The sequence below is a fragment of the Armigeres subalbatus genome, chromosome 1, assembly GCF_024139115.2.
Source record: "Armigeres subalbatus isolate Guangzhou_Male chromosome 1, GZ_Asu_2, whole genome shotgun sequence".
Lineage (NCBI taxonomy): Eukaryota > Metazoa > Arthropoda > Insecta > Diptera > Culicidae > Armigeres > Armigeres subalbatus.
Genome location: NC_085139.1, coordinates 204,502,440 through 204,518,057, shown reverse-complemented (window position 1 = coordinate 204,518,057; position 15,618 = coordinate 204,502,440). Strand labels below are relative to the sequence as shown.

At 41.7% G+C, this 15,618-nt stretch overlaps 1 protein-coding gene across 5 annotated transcripts in view; it reads left to right on the top strand.

Moving 5' to 3' along the window:
• The window catches only part of LOC134205695 (lachesin-like), a 678,152-nt gene that overhangs the window by 613,807 nt on the left and 48,727 nt on the right, over positions 1 to 15,618 (top strand). The window lies entirely within an intron of this gene.

The window sequence follows — 15,618 nt, the reverse complement described above, 5'->3', positions numbered from 1 at the left end:
GAAAGAATTCCGAAAATTCGCAAAGGAACCACAAAAAAATAATAATAAAAATCGCTGGGAAATTCTCGAAGGAATGCCGAAAGGAGGCTGGAATATCAAAAGTATTCGTGAAGAATCCCGAACGATTCCCGAAGTATTACCGAAAAGATTCGCGAAGGGACCCGGAAACGATTCGCGAAGGAATCACAAAATAATTCCCGAAAAAAATTCAAAGGAATTCCGAAATAATACCCGAATGAGCCGTGAAGGAATGTCAGAAGGATTCGCTAAGGTTCTTTTTTTCTTCTATGGCTCTACATTCCAACCGGGGCTTGGTCTGCTTTTCAACTTAATGCTCCATTAGCATTTCTACAATTATTAATTGAAAGCTTTCTATGCCCAATGGATACACTATGAGTCAAGAATGTTTACCACCTGAAAACATACTGGACCGGACCGGACTGAAGACCCCCGATCGATCTGCGAAGGTATTCCAAAAGAATTCCCAAAAAGAATCGTGAAGGAATCCCAAAATAATTCTCAACGGAATTCCGATAGGACAAAATAATTCCCAAAAAAATTCCCGAATGAATTCCCAAAAGGATTCTCAAAGGAATTCCGAAAAGATTCATGAAGGTTAATAAAAGGAATCCCGAAAAGGATCGCGGAGAGACTCGGAGAGGATTCACGATGGAATTCCGAACTATTCGCGAAGGATTTTCGAAAGTATTCGCAAAGGAATCAAAAGGATTCTCGAGTGAATAGTGAAGGAACCACTAAAAGAATTTTCAAATATATTCGCAAAGGAATCACAAAATAGTTTTAAAAACAAATTCGCCAGGGAATTCCCAAAATAATTTTCAACAGAATTCCGAAAGTATACCGGAATTAATTACGAAGGAATACCGAAAGGATTCATGAAGGTTCCCAAATGGATTCGCGAAAGAATCCCTAAAGAAATCTCGAAGGAATTCCGAAAGGATACCCGAATGAATCGCGAAGGAATACCGAAAGGATTCGTGAAGGTTCCCGAAATGATTCGCGGTGGAAGCCGGAAAGGATTTGCGATGGAATTCCGAACGATTCGCAAAGGATTTCCGAAAGTTTTCGAGAAGGAATCACAAAATAATTCTCGACAGGATATCGCAGTAATTTCAAAAGGATTTCTCGAAAGGTTTCCGAATGTTTCGCGAAGGAATTTCGAGAGGATTCATGCAGGAACCACAAATCTTAGCAGATTTCTTGGCGACTAATAGGTATGCACAGTGGCTTCTATTGCATCGGTTACGTCCAAAGTTGATGCTTCCAGTTGAATGTACGTGTTGGATGTACCGCTCTAGATTTAGTTCCTACTGACCGAAACGGGATTTGTACTTTGCGAACAGGGTATAATTCTTCATCCCTGCTTGAAAAGAAAAATTGATAATCATGAGTAGAATTAGATGCTTACAAATATGCAAAAAATAACTTGCAAAATATTTTTCTCGGTGACATTGGTGGAGGGGGTGGTGAATAGATGAAGGGTAAGCGGGTTAAACAGTGGTTCATTTCATTTATTTAGTTTACATCTAAACAGATAACACTGAATCAACAATTTGACGCCACAATACACGGTTCGAGGCCGCATCTCTACATCCTCCGATACGCCCCACGCTCGCCAAGTCGTTCTGCACCTGGTCTACCCATCTCGCTCGCTGCGCTCCACGCCGTCTTGTACCTGCCGGATCGGAAGTGAACACCATCTTTGCAGGGATGCTGTCCGGCATTCTTGCAACATGTCCTACCCATCGTACCCTTCCGGCTTTAGCTACCTTCTGGATACAGGGTTCGCTGTAGAGTTGGGCGAGCTCATGGTTCATTCTTCGCCGCCACACAGCTCTTCTTGCACACCGCCAAAGATGGTCCTAAGCACACGTCTCTCGAATACTCCGAGTTAAACAGTGGTTATCAGTTCGAAAACAAAATGGTGATTCAGTTCAAATCGGCAGTTGGAGGGATGATACCCAAGACACATTGGGTTGGCATCCTGATGGGGTAGATTTCTGTTCGCTTGTAGACATCCTCCAATGCGGGACTATGTAGATAGTTAAGGCAGATTTCACTAAAAATACCAATTTATCATTTTTTGTGAAGCTTCAGTAAGACGATATGCATCACAGATTGGGATGGGTGGATATAAAGGAAATGTTTCAAACGAGTCACAGAATGGTCGATGGGGGTTGAAATCTGTGTTTTTTTGTTTGCGTTGTTAAATTCGTGAATGAGCCGCTCGGCAGTGGAAGTGCGGGTGGCGTGTGTACACTGAAGGCTGAAATCAGATCTTGAAGTGATCACTGCATTAGAACACAGAACCCTTTCAGCGATATTTGATATGCCTGGAATAACAGGATTAATATACGCCAAAGCCCTGACAACAAATTGTACCGCCGGCTTAAGTTGCCAGAAACCGAGCAAATATAAATGAATACGCAAACAAATTCATAGTTTGCATGAACGGGTTTTTGCCAAGTGTCGTTCATGCGAACATGAATTCTTTTTTAAAATTTTGTATCGTGATCATCTGCAAACTGCATCAACACATCTCCGGTCCTACTCAGTTCTAGCGATAAAATAACAAAACATACCGAAATCAGCGCTCTAGACTCTGATGCTCTGGTTGCGTCAAGCCGGGAACACCGGATATCACTTGATTATTCAAAGCATGTTTATTGGTGTGTCCACTACTTGAACAACCGACACCGACCACACTGCACCGCGCTGCTCTTGGGTGTAGGTACCGACCGAGTATTGGATATCTATACTGCCAAGTGAACGCGCGTGGCGGCACGACTGACCAACTGACAAACCGAAAGAGGACGGCCAAAACTTGCCGGCAGTAGTGGAGCCTAATATCTAATAACGAGCGGACGTGAGCAAATTCAATGTTCTACCGAGGCACTAATTTTCCCAAAGTGAGAGTTGCATATTGGGGGGAAATGGTACAACATTGGAATGGTAGAAAGGGAAAATTTGTCAATGAAGGATTGCAAAATTATTCAAGGAAATAAGCAAGTTCGTCATTTTGATTGTGATGTTGGATGAATCCAAAGAATTAACGACTTTCATTTCTGAACCTTATCGATGTTCAGAAAACCAAGCATTGTTTTCAAAGCCAATGTTTTTGCATCAACTATTAAGTCATTACATTCAGTGGATGGTTTTTCAACATGAAGTGACGGGAGAGCAATTTGTAACATATTCCCTACATGTAGTCATATGAAAACGATATGGCTCGGGCGGGTATCTGCCTACATAAAAGCGCTCAATATTTATTTCATGGGAAAAAGTTAACTCTTTTTAATTGGCAGGATGTGCTGTTCTAACAGATTCGGACATCGACCTTTTTTTTGGTTTCGTTACTCACTCGTGCCATCGACTTTGCGCCGTAATAAATTTCATTATTTGCCAGCCTAGGAGTAGATCAGATGGGTGCAGCATTACTAAAACTAAACATGTGCTGCCCCCCTGCTCTGCAGCGAGGAGATTCGTTGGCCAATTTCCCTAGATCCGGGACGAACTGCGAATGCTGATGAAAAGCAACAACGATATCGACGGACGAGAACGTTCCGAATCTAAACTTTGACGGGCGCAATGGTTGTGCTTTTGAATATGAATATCGTCCGTTGTGTAGTGGTTTAGTCGTTCGCGTGGAATAATTTGATTGGAATCTTTCATGCAAGTCACACATAGCGCTCTGCAGTTTCAATGGATGCAGAGCAAGAAAATGTTGCGCATTTCGAGTGGTGCGAAAATTGTTTACACCCGATGAATTGCTGCGGATGATACGTGAAATAGGCAGTTTGAATTGAAGCAGAATATAATATGAAGTAATGATAGAAATTCATTTTAGTTTATTGATTCTAGCTAGTTATTTACGCAGCATGGAGCTAAGCTGGGATTTATAAAGTTCGTTTTCTATTAATTTTCGGCACATCAAAGAACAAATGATTTTCACGGTTTGTACTTGTCATACCTGTCTCAATTTCATTTCACCCGTGTCTCTATCTTGACCAAAACAAACATTATATATCTGCTATGTTTGCGATTGATTTCTGACGGGGTTTACTCGAAGGGCTTTTGTGCACTGTTTGTCTACTATGTTCGGTTACTTAGTCACTTTATTGTTCTCCGGCATTTGTAGAACCGCAACCTTAGCTGTTGGAGCTTTCAGGGTGACGACACGAAACATCCCATCTTGGCCAGATATGCATTGGATATGTGGCAGGCAACAATTTGAATTCCACCGCGGTACCTGGTGTGATGGTGACCTCCCACCTGGAACATACATTGGAACCGTTTCTGGGTCAGTTCAAAATGGGTCAGATGTCGGTGGCCCAGGATGTCGCACAAATTGTGATCTGGTGGCTAGAAACCAGGAAGTGATTTGGAGTAAGAACTTGTAACGGTAGTCAATATTTGTTTTTGAAGTTCTTTGTAAATTAAGTTTCTAAATTTGTAAATATAAATTTCTAAAACTGTAAATATATACTTCTTTGTTAAATGTTAATAATTATTCTAGACTTAATTCAAATTCGTAAATTTCGATACAACACAACATGGAATACCAAATAAAACGAACCGTGCAGCTGGTGCAGACTTGCATGCAATTTAAATAGAACGTTGCGTGAAGAGGTTAGTTGCTACGCCTGAAACGCATAAGCGCCTTTGAAGCGGATCAGCATTCGTGACACCGTTACATAAAATTCGAGCAATGAGAAAGGGTTCGACTTGCAATCGGGAATATGAGTAGCAGACCAAACCGCTTCGAATGGAAGGGAGATGTTTACAATCTATCTCTTACAATCAGAGTCAACGTAATCCGTCGCGCTTCAATTTCCGGTTACATTGCCAAAGAACGTTAATCTGAGGATTATTTGCAATCGACTCGTTCACTTTGATCCTGACCGTGGTGAAAGAAGGGCGTTTGTTTGTTCCGTGGTGTAATTGGTTCGTGAATTTAAACGTGAAGTGTTCGACAGGCTAATTAATCCTTTCTATGTTCCCCGTATAGGCTAGCCTAGTTGTAGATTGTGCGGTAGAGTTTTTTGTGAGCTGTGCGACTGTCTTGTGTGTTGAAGGTAACCAGACCTGCTGGGGGGCGGCAGGGACAGCAGGGACAGCATGGACCATGTCCAAGGGCTTGACGACCCCTCCCCAGCTGTCTGCGAGTCAGGGAGAACTGCCTAGGGCGTGGTGGGATTTAGCAGTGGGCTCTGCTAAAATCCCTCCCAAAAAACCACAAGTGCCCGTAATCAGACTCTATCAAAGCGACTGTGTGCCGCTTCAAAAGCACAAGCCCAGGGAGTGCCAATTGGCATGGGAGTGTCCCTACTTCGGTAGGGTAGTGCGTGAGCTGCTTCGGCAGGGAGTGAGTGATCTGTTTGTGCTGAGGCAGGAGTGTCATAGCGCGTCACCGCTATTGTCACCTCGAAGCGCAGCAGAAGTCTGAGTATGGACTGCACATGCTAAGGTAGGAGTGTCGTAGCGTAGTATGGTTGATTTGTCCCTACATACCGCTATCGACACCTCGAGGCATGGCAGTGGAGTGTTAGAGTGAGTTGGTGAGTGTCCCTACTTCGGTAGGGTAGCGCGTGTGCTGCGGCGGCCGCGGAGAAGTGCTCTGGTTGTGCTGAGGCAGGAGTGTCATAGCGCGTCACCGCTATTGTCACCTCGAAGCGCAGCAGAAGTCTGAGTATGGACTGCACATGCTGAGGTAGGAGTCGAGGTACCCATCGACACCTCGAGGCATTGCAGCGGAGTGTTAGAGTGAGCACCCGAAAAAGGGTCACATGGAGCGAATGGTCTTTGGAGAAGCTGCTTCGGCGGCAGGGTAGCAGTGGGTTGTACCCACACACCTACAGTTGTGCACATGTGGTGCATGGGGAGTGTCCCTGCTTCGGCAGGGTAGCGTGTGGTCTGCTTCGGCAGTGGTGTGATTGATCTGCTCGTGCTGAGGCAGGATTGTCGTAGCGTAATATCTGTAGGCCCAGGCAGTTACCGCTATTGACACCTCGAGGCATGGCAGCGGAGCGCCCGGGAGAGCATCCAAGTAAGACTCAAATGGAGTGAATGGTGTGCGAGCACCCAAGTCAGTCTCGCGTGGGACGAGTGCCTGTGTGAGCGATAATGAGCGAGTACGCTTAGTACTGCCATCCCCCCAGAAGTAGTACTGCAAGGTAGTTCCTGGGGGAAACGATGGTGGAGCCCAAGGGAGTTTAGTCGGTATTACCGGTATGGTCGAGTCCGACACTCCAGTACACTTCTGTGTGGTAGTTTGGCAACTACAATGCACGTGGTGTACTGGGTTAGTGTGTAAATGCATTCTCCCTTGTAAAAAAAAAAAAAAAAAGGTGACCAGACCAAGAATTTAGTGTCATTAGTGTAGTCTAATTGTGTCAATGACCTATCTGTGCGGTCAACGACCTTCGCTGTCTTTATTTTGAAAAACCTAGACGACAAGCCACCGCCTGCACGTCGTAAACCGAATCGCTAAATACCTACTAAAGTGGAGGCCATATACGGGCTAAATAACAACTTTCTCGAGTTTCCATGAACATTTATACGACTTAGTGAATATTTGCAAAAATAAATGGTAACAACCCTGTCTCGAACATTTGACCTCTGGAACTAAAGGCTGATGCTCTACCCTTGCGCTACTCAGCAACTCTTGAAAAGCAGCAAAATTTTGACAATCATAATCTAGATGGCGATTTACTATTGACAAGAGCTTCAGTGTACGATATGAACTACATTGATACGATTCGGATCCCTTGTTGTTGTGCGTACAAATGTGGCTTGAATCGTATATGATAACAACTTATGATTATCCTGATAATGTTCGTACATAACAACGATTGCGCATCATTCCAAACGATTCAACCCACGTATAAACGATTATGAAAAGTCAACATCAGTCTTTCATCGTGTTTACTCTCGAACTGTGTTTACAACTTAATTACATTTTAGTTGCTCGATAAATTGTTAGTGCAGATATTGAGCGATACTGGTTGGCAGTGAAAAAGTACACCGGCAATAATCGGAATTTTGGCAGATCAGATGGAATGGAGTAAGTAATTTTGAAATTAATTCAATCGGTAAGGTTCAGTGGCTCAGTGCTCAACGCGCAGAAGGTGGAAGCTATATACGTACAACGCACATCGGTATATGATTTGCATGGCAATATTTGTATACATAAACGATATTTCCGATTTGATCCGATATAACTGATATTGTTTAAATAGGTTTATGACTTCCATAAACGCAATCGTAAATATTGCTTACACTGGTATCATATACAACAATATTCATATTTTAGCCATCTATATAAGCAGTCATATACGAATGTGAAAGAAAATAGCAATATATGCGATAAAATTTATCATTTCATATACGATATGTGGTTTACTGGGTGTCGGATTCCATTGCAGTGGCTGAAATGGCCGATTAGAATAAGTCGTTGCTAGAAGTAGAGAAAATAGTAGAAGACCGTACAAGCTAGGGAAGTGAAGTGGACTAAGTAGGCCGGCCCAGAGAATGTGATTTGAAGCGAATTGTAAAAATGTCCTACCGAAATATACTATGTTTTTTTTTGTTTCTGTTAATTGTAGTTCCTAGTTAGTCAGATGTGATTGAGAGAGTCTGGAGGGTATTTCACGTTCCGCGTTAGTATTGTCTGTCCGCGTATGTTGATCCGAATTGTTCGTCTTTCGAAGCGAGAGGGAAAGATGGGGTGGGGAGATTGTTACCAGTGATGATATCTCTATACTGTGGACACGGGATAGGATTTGGGAGTGTGCTGGGTTCCGTTGGTCAGGATTGTAAGAGTTTGGTTGTCGGTATCGTGTGTTAGACAATTTGAGTGAGGGTGGTCGGTTACGCGTGTGTTGAACCTGGTGTGTTGTGTGTTGAACAATTTCCGGACTGGTTTAGTAACCAGTCTATAGCCGGGCAAAACTAAGACGACGCGTATGCCATCCGTTGCAAAATCCTCCAGGAACAGCCGCGGCACTGCGACCACCACAAATCTGCCGGATTGGTATGAATAGGATCGAGGGGGTCTGGAGTTTAGGCACATCTCTATCTGTGGCAATAGAGTACACATTAGGGTGCGGCTTATTTTTCGAATGTTTCCGAAACCTGGAATTCGTGTACTTAAACGCTTTTTATGGCATAAAAAGAGTAGCCTCAGAATTTCAGGCAAAAATATTGAAGTTTAGAGGTCGCGCAAAGGCCTTTAAAGTGATTTTGTGACCATCAAGTTTAGACTTTCATAAAAATAATCATAACTATGGCAATTTTCATCCGATTTACAATGTATTGTAATTAATCTCTTCAGTATTAAATTTATGAAAACTTTGTGGAACATCATATTTCTTGAAATCAGCTCCAAATGATGGTAATATGCAGATTTTGATAAAAATTTCTTCTTTTTTAAGGAAAATCAGTTTTACAAACACTCTAACTTCGTTAAATATCAGCCGAATCCGGATATTTTTATATGAAATCAAAGAGAAATTTGTATTCTACTTTTTCTTAGAACAAACTGAGTTTCTAAAAACATTACATGGCAATGTTTTAGACCAAATACTGCAAACAATTTTTTCTATTGAACAAAGACGCTCCATAGTAGGCCATAATTTTATTATTTTTCTAGCACATTTTAAATATTATAGTTTATTTTCATATGAAATTATACCGTTGTCGTATAAAACTGGTTAAGCATAGTAAATTTTCTAGAAACTGCCTGTTAGAATTTCATTATGTTTTATTGTTTTGACGTATTAACAATGTTATGCTATAATGAAAAGCTGTTTACCGCAGAGCTTACCCGCAGTATAGTTTATCGTTCTTCAATCAGTTAAAAATTAGTGGAACTATTTACTATTTTCAAGTATTCCAGATTCAAAGTGTCACCCCTCCATTTTGATGGGCAGCTTGGAAGAAATCTCGCGGACAATTTTTAGCCAATTCCATGAAGATTAAAAGGTGCATTAAATGAGATTTGTGGTTTTTTAGACTTTCAAGTTCTTCGATCACCTACATATTTCAGCGATTACATTTACATTATTAAATGAGGATAACTCATTATTAACGGTCTACGTACCACAATCAATCTTATATTGATAGAATTCTTCCTATAAAATATATGTCAAAATTACTTTTTCAAACGGATTAAAACCGGATTAAAACCGTAGTCACTATGATCAAAACATTGCCGAACTACATTGCAGTTCAGTAAACATTTTTGATTAAGGTACAACTATTAGAGCCGATAATTATTTACCGTTTTTCGTATAGCTACAAAGAGAACGTGGATATGATTGATACCGTTACCCATTAACATTAAGTTCTTCGAACAATACAAATTTATGGAAAACTTGCATTATTCTAAATCAATATAATATTGAAATCCTTCTTCCAAAAATGTATTAAGAAAGTCAGACTAAAGCGTGATTATAATTCAATACCATTACCGTTTCTATCATAGCTCGGCTATCGCTTTGAATTGCGAGCTTACGACCTTTATGAAATAAAGACTTCCAATAAAGACTATTTGTTAATTTTAATTCAAATGATCAAATGATAGATTTACTTCAAATGATCTTTCAGAAAAATAGTTCGTCACCAATTTAATAAGATTATTTATAATTACAATTAACTCGTTTCAAAATTTCACTCGTGCTATAATCATCATTGTGAACAACATTTCATTATATCATATAACATTGTAAAAACTTCAAAACAGTAAAGCATAATGAAATTCTTACAGACAATCCAGTTTTCTGCTAATTTACTGTACTTAATCAGTTCTATACGACTACGCAATAATTCCATATAATAAGGAACTATTATATTCAAAAAGTACTATAAAAATAATAAAATTATGGCCTACTATGTGACGTCCTTGTTCAATAGAAAAATTATTTTGCAGTATTTGGTCTGCAAAAAACATTGATTGCAGTAAAACATTGACAAATAATGCTTTTAGAAACACAGTTTTTTCTAAGAAAAATTAGAATACAAATTTCTCTTTGATTTAATATAAAAATATCCGAATTCGGCTGATATTTGACAAAGTTAGAGCGTTTGTAAAACTGATTTTCCTTATAAAAGAAGAATTTTTTATCAAAATCTGCATATTACCAACACTTAAAGCTGATTTCAAAGAATATGATGCTCCACAAAGTTTTCATAAATTTAATACTGAAGAGATTAATTACAATAGATTGTAAATCGGATAAAAATTGCCATTGCCAATTTTTATGAAAGTTTAAACTTAATGATCAAAAAATCACCTTAAAGGCCTTTGCGCGACCTCTAAACTTCAATATTTTGGCCTGAAATTCTGAGGCTACTCTTTTTTGCCATAAAAAAGCGTTTGGGCACACGAATTCCAGGTTTCGCAAACATTCGAAAAATAAGCCGCACCCTAGTACACATGACTTCAAATATGACGTTGACGTGGTTCATTTCACACAACAGGTGGTTTTTGGAAGACCGGACAGCAGCAAATACCACATTTCGGAAGGACGACCAAAAAATTTGTTTTGAGCACATCAGTCTTGAAGCTGATTCCAAACGGTTTGGCTGTTCTTTAGAATCTCGTAGATTCTGCGTTGCTCTTTTGCTGTACCCTTGACAGCGGTGCCATTGTCGCTGTGGATTTTACTCCTACTTCCAAAAAGGCCGGCGTGGACAGATCGAAAGCAAGTTCTATGTGGACGCCGCGGGTAGCGAAACATACAAAAATAGTTATGTGCGCTTTGGATGGTGCCTGGCTTCGAACTGCTGATTTTATGTACACAGGGCCACAGTAGCCAATCCTTCTTCTTCTTATTGGCATTACATCCCCCACTGGGACATTGCCGCCTCGCTGCTTAGTGTTCATTCAGCACTTCCACAGTCATGAACCGCGAGGTTTCTAAACCAAGTTAATATTTTTGCAGTACCCAATTCTACAAGCGGGGAATGGTTTTGGGGCGTGACTTGTAATGTCGATAAATCGGCTACACTTTGCTGTTTCTTTATTCTTTCTTCCTTCTTTTTCCTTCTTTTTTTCTTTCTTCCTCCTTTCTACCTTCTTTCTTTCTTCTTTCTTCCTTCTTTCATGCTTCTTTCTCGCTTCTTTCTGTCTTCCTTCTTTCTTCCTTCTATTTTCCCTCTTTCTTCTTTCTTTCTTTCTTACAACTTTTTTCTTTCTTTCTTCCTTCTTTCTTCCTTATTTTTTCCTTGTTTCTTCCTTCCTTCTTTCTTCTTTCATGCTTCTTTTTTCCTTCTTTCTTCCTTCTCTCTTCCTTATTTCTTCCTTCTTTCTTTCTTCCTTGATTCTTCCTTTTTTCCTTATTCCTTCAACCTTTCTTCCTTCTTTCTTTCTTCCTTCTTTCTTCCTTCCTTCGTTCTTCTTCTTCTTCTTCTTCTTGGCATTACATCCCCACAATGGGACAGAGCCGCCTCGCAGCTTAGTGTTCATTAAGCACTTCCATAGTTATTAACCGCGAGGTTTCTAAGCCAAGTTACCATTTTTGCATTCGTATATCATGAGGCTAGCACGATGATACTTTTATGCCCAGGGAAGTCGAGACAATTTCCAATCCGAAAATTGCCTAGACCGGCACCGGGAATCGAACCCAGCCACCCTCAGCATGGTCTTGCTTTGTAGCCGCGCGTCTTACCGCACGGCTAAGGAGGGCTCCTTCGTTCTTCTTTTATGCTTCTTTCCCCCTTCTTTCTTCCTTCTCTCTTCCTTCTTTCTTCCTTCTTACTTCTTTCTTTCTTCCGTGTTTCTTCCTTTTTTCCTTATTTCTTTTTCCTTCTTTCATTCTTCTTTCTTCCTTCTTTCGTCCTTCTTTCTCCCTTATTTCTTCTCTATTTCTTCCTTTTTTCTTCCTACGTTCTTCTTTCTTTCTTCTATCTTCCTTCTTTCTTTCTTCTTTCTTTCTTTCTTTCTTTTTGGCTTTTTGTCTCTCACTTCTCACTTCTCACTCCTCACTGCTCACTTTTCACTCCTCACTTTCCACTTCTCACTTCTCACTTCTTACTACTCACTTCTCACTTCCAACTTCTCACTTCTCACTTTCACTTCTCACTTCTCACTTCTCAACTCTCACTTTTCACTTCTCACTTCTTACTTCTCACTACTTACTTCTCACTTCTTACTTTTCACTTTTCACTTTTAATTTTTCATTTTTCATTTTCCATTTTTCACTTTTCACTTTTCACTTTTCACTTCTTACTTTTCACTTTTCATTTTTCACTTTTCACTTTTCACTTTTCACTTTTCACTTTTCACTTTCCACTTTTCACTTTCCCTTTTCGCTTCGTACTTCTATTTACTTCTGATTTTTCACTTCTCACTACTTACTTCTCACGTCTCACTTGTCATTTCTCACATCTTACCTCGTACTTATAATTCAACCTAATGGCCGTTCGGCCTAATGACCATTCGGTCTAATGACCCAGCATCGCCGAAAATGCCACACGGTTTCTCGCTTCTTATTCTACATCTTTTACTTTTCATAGTGAGAGGACAGAAGTGAGAAATGATGAGTGAGACGCGAAACGTCATACTTCTCATACTCATGCTTATTTCTTTTTTCCTACTTCTAACTTCGTACGTCTAGTATTCAAAATCAATGAAAAATTTAAATAAAGTATAACAGAAAAACGGCCAACGATGCATAAACCTTGCAGCCTCCCGCAGATTGGTAGTTTGAAGCACCTTCTTTCGCCGCAAAAATATCCACAAGACCACATGGAGATCACCTAACCAAGAAACGGAAAACCAAATCGACCACGTTCTAATCGACGGTAAATTTTTCTCCGACAACACGAAAGTCCGCACTTACCGCAGTGCGAATATTGAATCCGACCACCACCTCGTTGCAGTATGCCTGCGCTCAAAACTCTCGACGGTGTACAACACGCGTCGTAGTCGAACGCCACGGCTTAACATTGTGCGGCTACAAAACGGTAGACTAGCCCAAGACTACGCGCAGCTGGAAGTGGCACTCCCAACGGAAGAGCAGCTAGGCGCAGCGTCTCTTGAAGAATCGATCCGCCATTGGAAGCACCGCAACCGCTGCACTAGGCACGGTGCCCCCGGATCAGAGAAACGACTGGTATGACGGCGAATGTGAGCAGTTAGTTGAGGAGAAGAATGCAGCATGGGCGAGATTGCTGCAACACCGCACGAGGGCGAACAAGGCACGATATAAACGGGCGCGGAACAGACAAAACTCGATTTTCCGGAGAAAAAGCGCCAGCAGAAAAATCGGGATCGTGAAGAGACGTGGCAACTGTACCGCGCTAATAACACACGAAAGTTCTATGAGCAGTTGAACCGTTCATGTAAGTGGCCAAGTGGCCACAGCCTGATATGTGTAAGGACATAAACGAGAACCTTCTTACGAACGAGCGTGAGGTGATTCAAAGGTGGCAGCAGCACTATGAAGAACACCTGAATGGCGATGTGGCAGATGAAGATGGCGGTATGGTGATGAACCTGGCTGAAGAACAAGAAAGCCCCCGAGGTTGACGAACTACCAGGAGAGCTATTTAAACACGGTGGTGAGGCACTAGCTAGAGCGCTGCACTGGGTCATTACCAAGATTTGGGAGGAGGTAGTTTTGCCGCAGGAGTGGATGGAAGGTGTCGTGTATCCCATCTACAAAAAGGGCGATAAGTTAGATTGCAGCAACTACAGCGCAATCACATTGCTGAACGCCGCCAACAAGGTACTCTCCCAAATTTTATGCCGCCGACTAACACCAATTGCAAGAGAGTTCCAGGCGGGTTTTATGGGCGAATGATCCACCACGAGCCAGGTTTTCGCCATTCGACAAGTACTGCAGAAATGCCGCGAATACAACGTGCCCACGCATCATCTATTCATCGACTTCAAAGCCACATATGATACAATCGATCGGGACCAGCTATGGCAGCTAATGCACGGACACGGATTTCCGGATAAACTGACACGGTTGATCAAAGCGACGATGGATCGGGTGATGTGCGTAGTTCGAGTTTCAGGGGCATTCTCGAGTCCCTTCGAAACGCGCAGAGGGTTGCGGCAAGGTGATGGTCTTCCGTGTCTGCTATTCAACATTGCTTCGGAAGGGGTAATACGAAGAGCAGGGATTAACACGAGTAGTACAATTTTCAATAGGTCCGTCCAGCTATTTGGCATCGCCGACGACATAGATATTATGGCACGTAACTTTGAGAAGATGGAGGAAGCCTACATCAGACTGAAGAGGGAAGCTAAGCGGATCGGACTAGTCATCAACACGTCGAAGACGAAGTACACGATAGGAAGAGGTTCAAGAGAAAACAATGTGAGCCACCTACCGCGAGTTTGCATCGGGGGTGACGAAATTGAGGTGGTAGAAGAATTTGTGTACTTGGGCTCACTGGTGCCTGCCGAAAATGATACCAGCAGAGAAATTCGGAGACGCATAGTGGCTGGAAATCGTACGTACTTTGGACTCCGCAATACGCTCCGATCGAATAGAATTCGCCGCCGTTCCAAACTGACAATCTACAAAACGCTCATTAGACCGGTAGTCCCCTACGGACACGAGACCTGAACGATGCTCGTGGAGGACCAACACACACTGGAAGTTTTCGAAAGGAAAGTACTGCGTACCATCTATGGTGGGGTGCAGATGACGGACGGTACGTGGAGGAGGCGAATGAACCACGAGTTGCATCAGCTGTTGGGAGAACCATCCATCGTTCACACCGCGAAAATCGGAAGACTGTAGTGGGCCGGGCACGTAGCCAGAATGTCGGACAGTAATCCGGTGAAAATAGTTCTCGTTAACCATCTAACGGGAACGGCAAAGTGCACAGCGGGCAAAATTGATCGATCAGGTGGAGGACGATTTGCGGACCCTCCACAGACTGCTTGATTGGCAACGTGCAGCCATGGACCGAGCTGAAAAAAGAAGACTTTTGTGAACTGCACAGGCCACTCCTGCCTTAGTCTGGTAATAGATAAAAGAAAATAAAAATCGGTGGATATTTGACCAAGTTAGAGTATATTGAAGGAATAAAAGCTACTGAAAAAATAGGTCGGTACAGTAAAGGTTAATATAATCGCTAGAAATCGAGATTCTGATCTTCAAACAGACCATTTTGTATGAAAATCAGCGAATTTGTTATAATTATTTCCAAGGTTTATCACTAAACTTTATACACAGTTTATAAATCAGATTTATATTATTGTGTAATATTGTTCGCAGCGCCCGCCCACCAACGCAATTGTTAGTAATAAACACATGTGTCGCGGTTATGAAACGAAACTTCCATTTTCCGTCCCTTCTTTTTTTCTCAAGTTTCGGTAAGAATCTTCATAAAAGTGGCGTCTCTTGTCCTTTCTTTCCACGACAAAAGAATAACTGAACGCGAGAAGAAAACTTTCTCCTTCTGCTTAAACTCCCAGAAATTCTTACGATGCGATATCGTTATGATGAAGTGAAAAGTGCTTCATATTTTTTTCTCGCTGGCGACCAACCGTCAGGGATTTCACCAGGTTCCCTTTCCGAACCAACTTTTCAATCCCGTTAAGCCAGTGCAACAGCAGCAGCAGTGGCGAGAGAA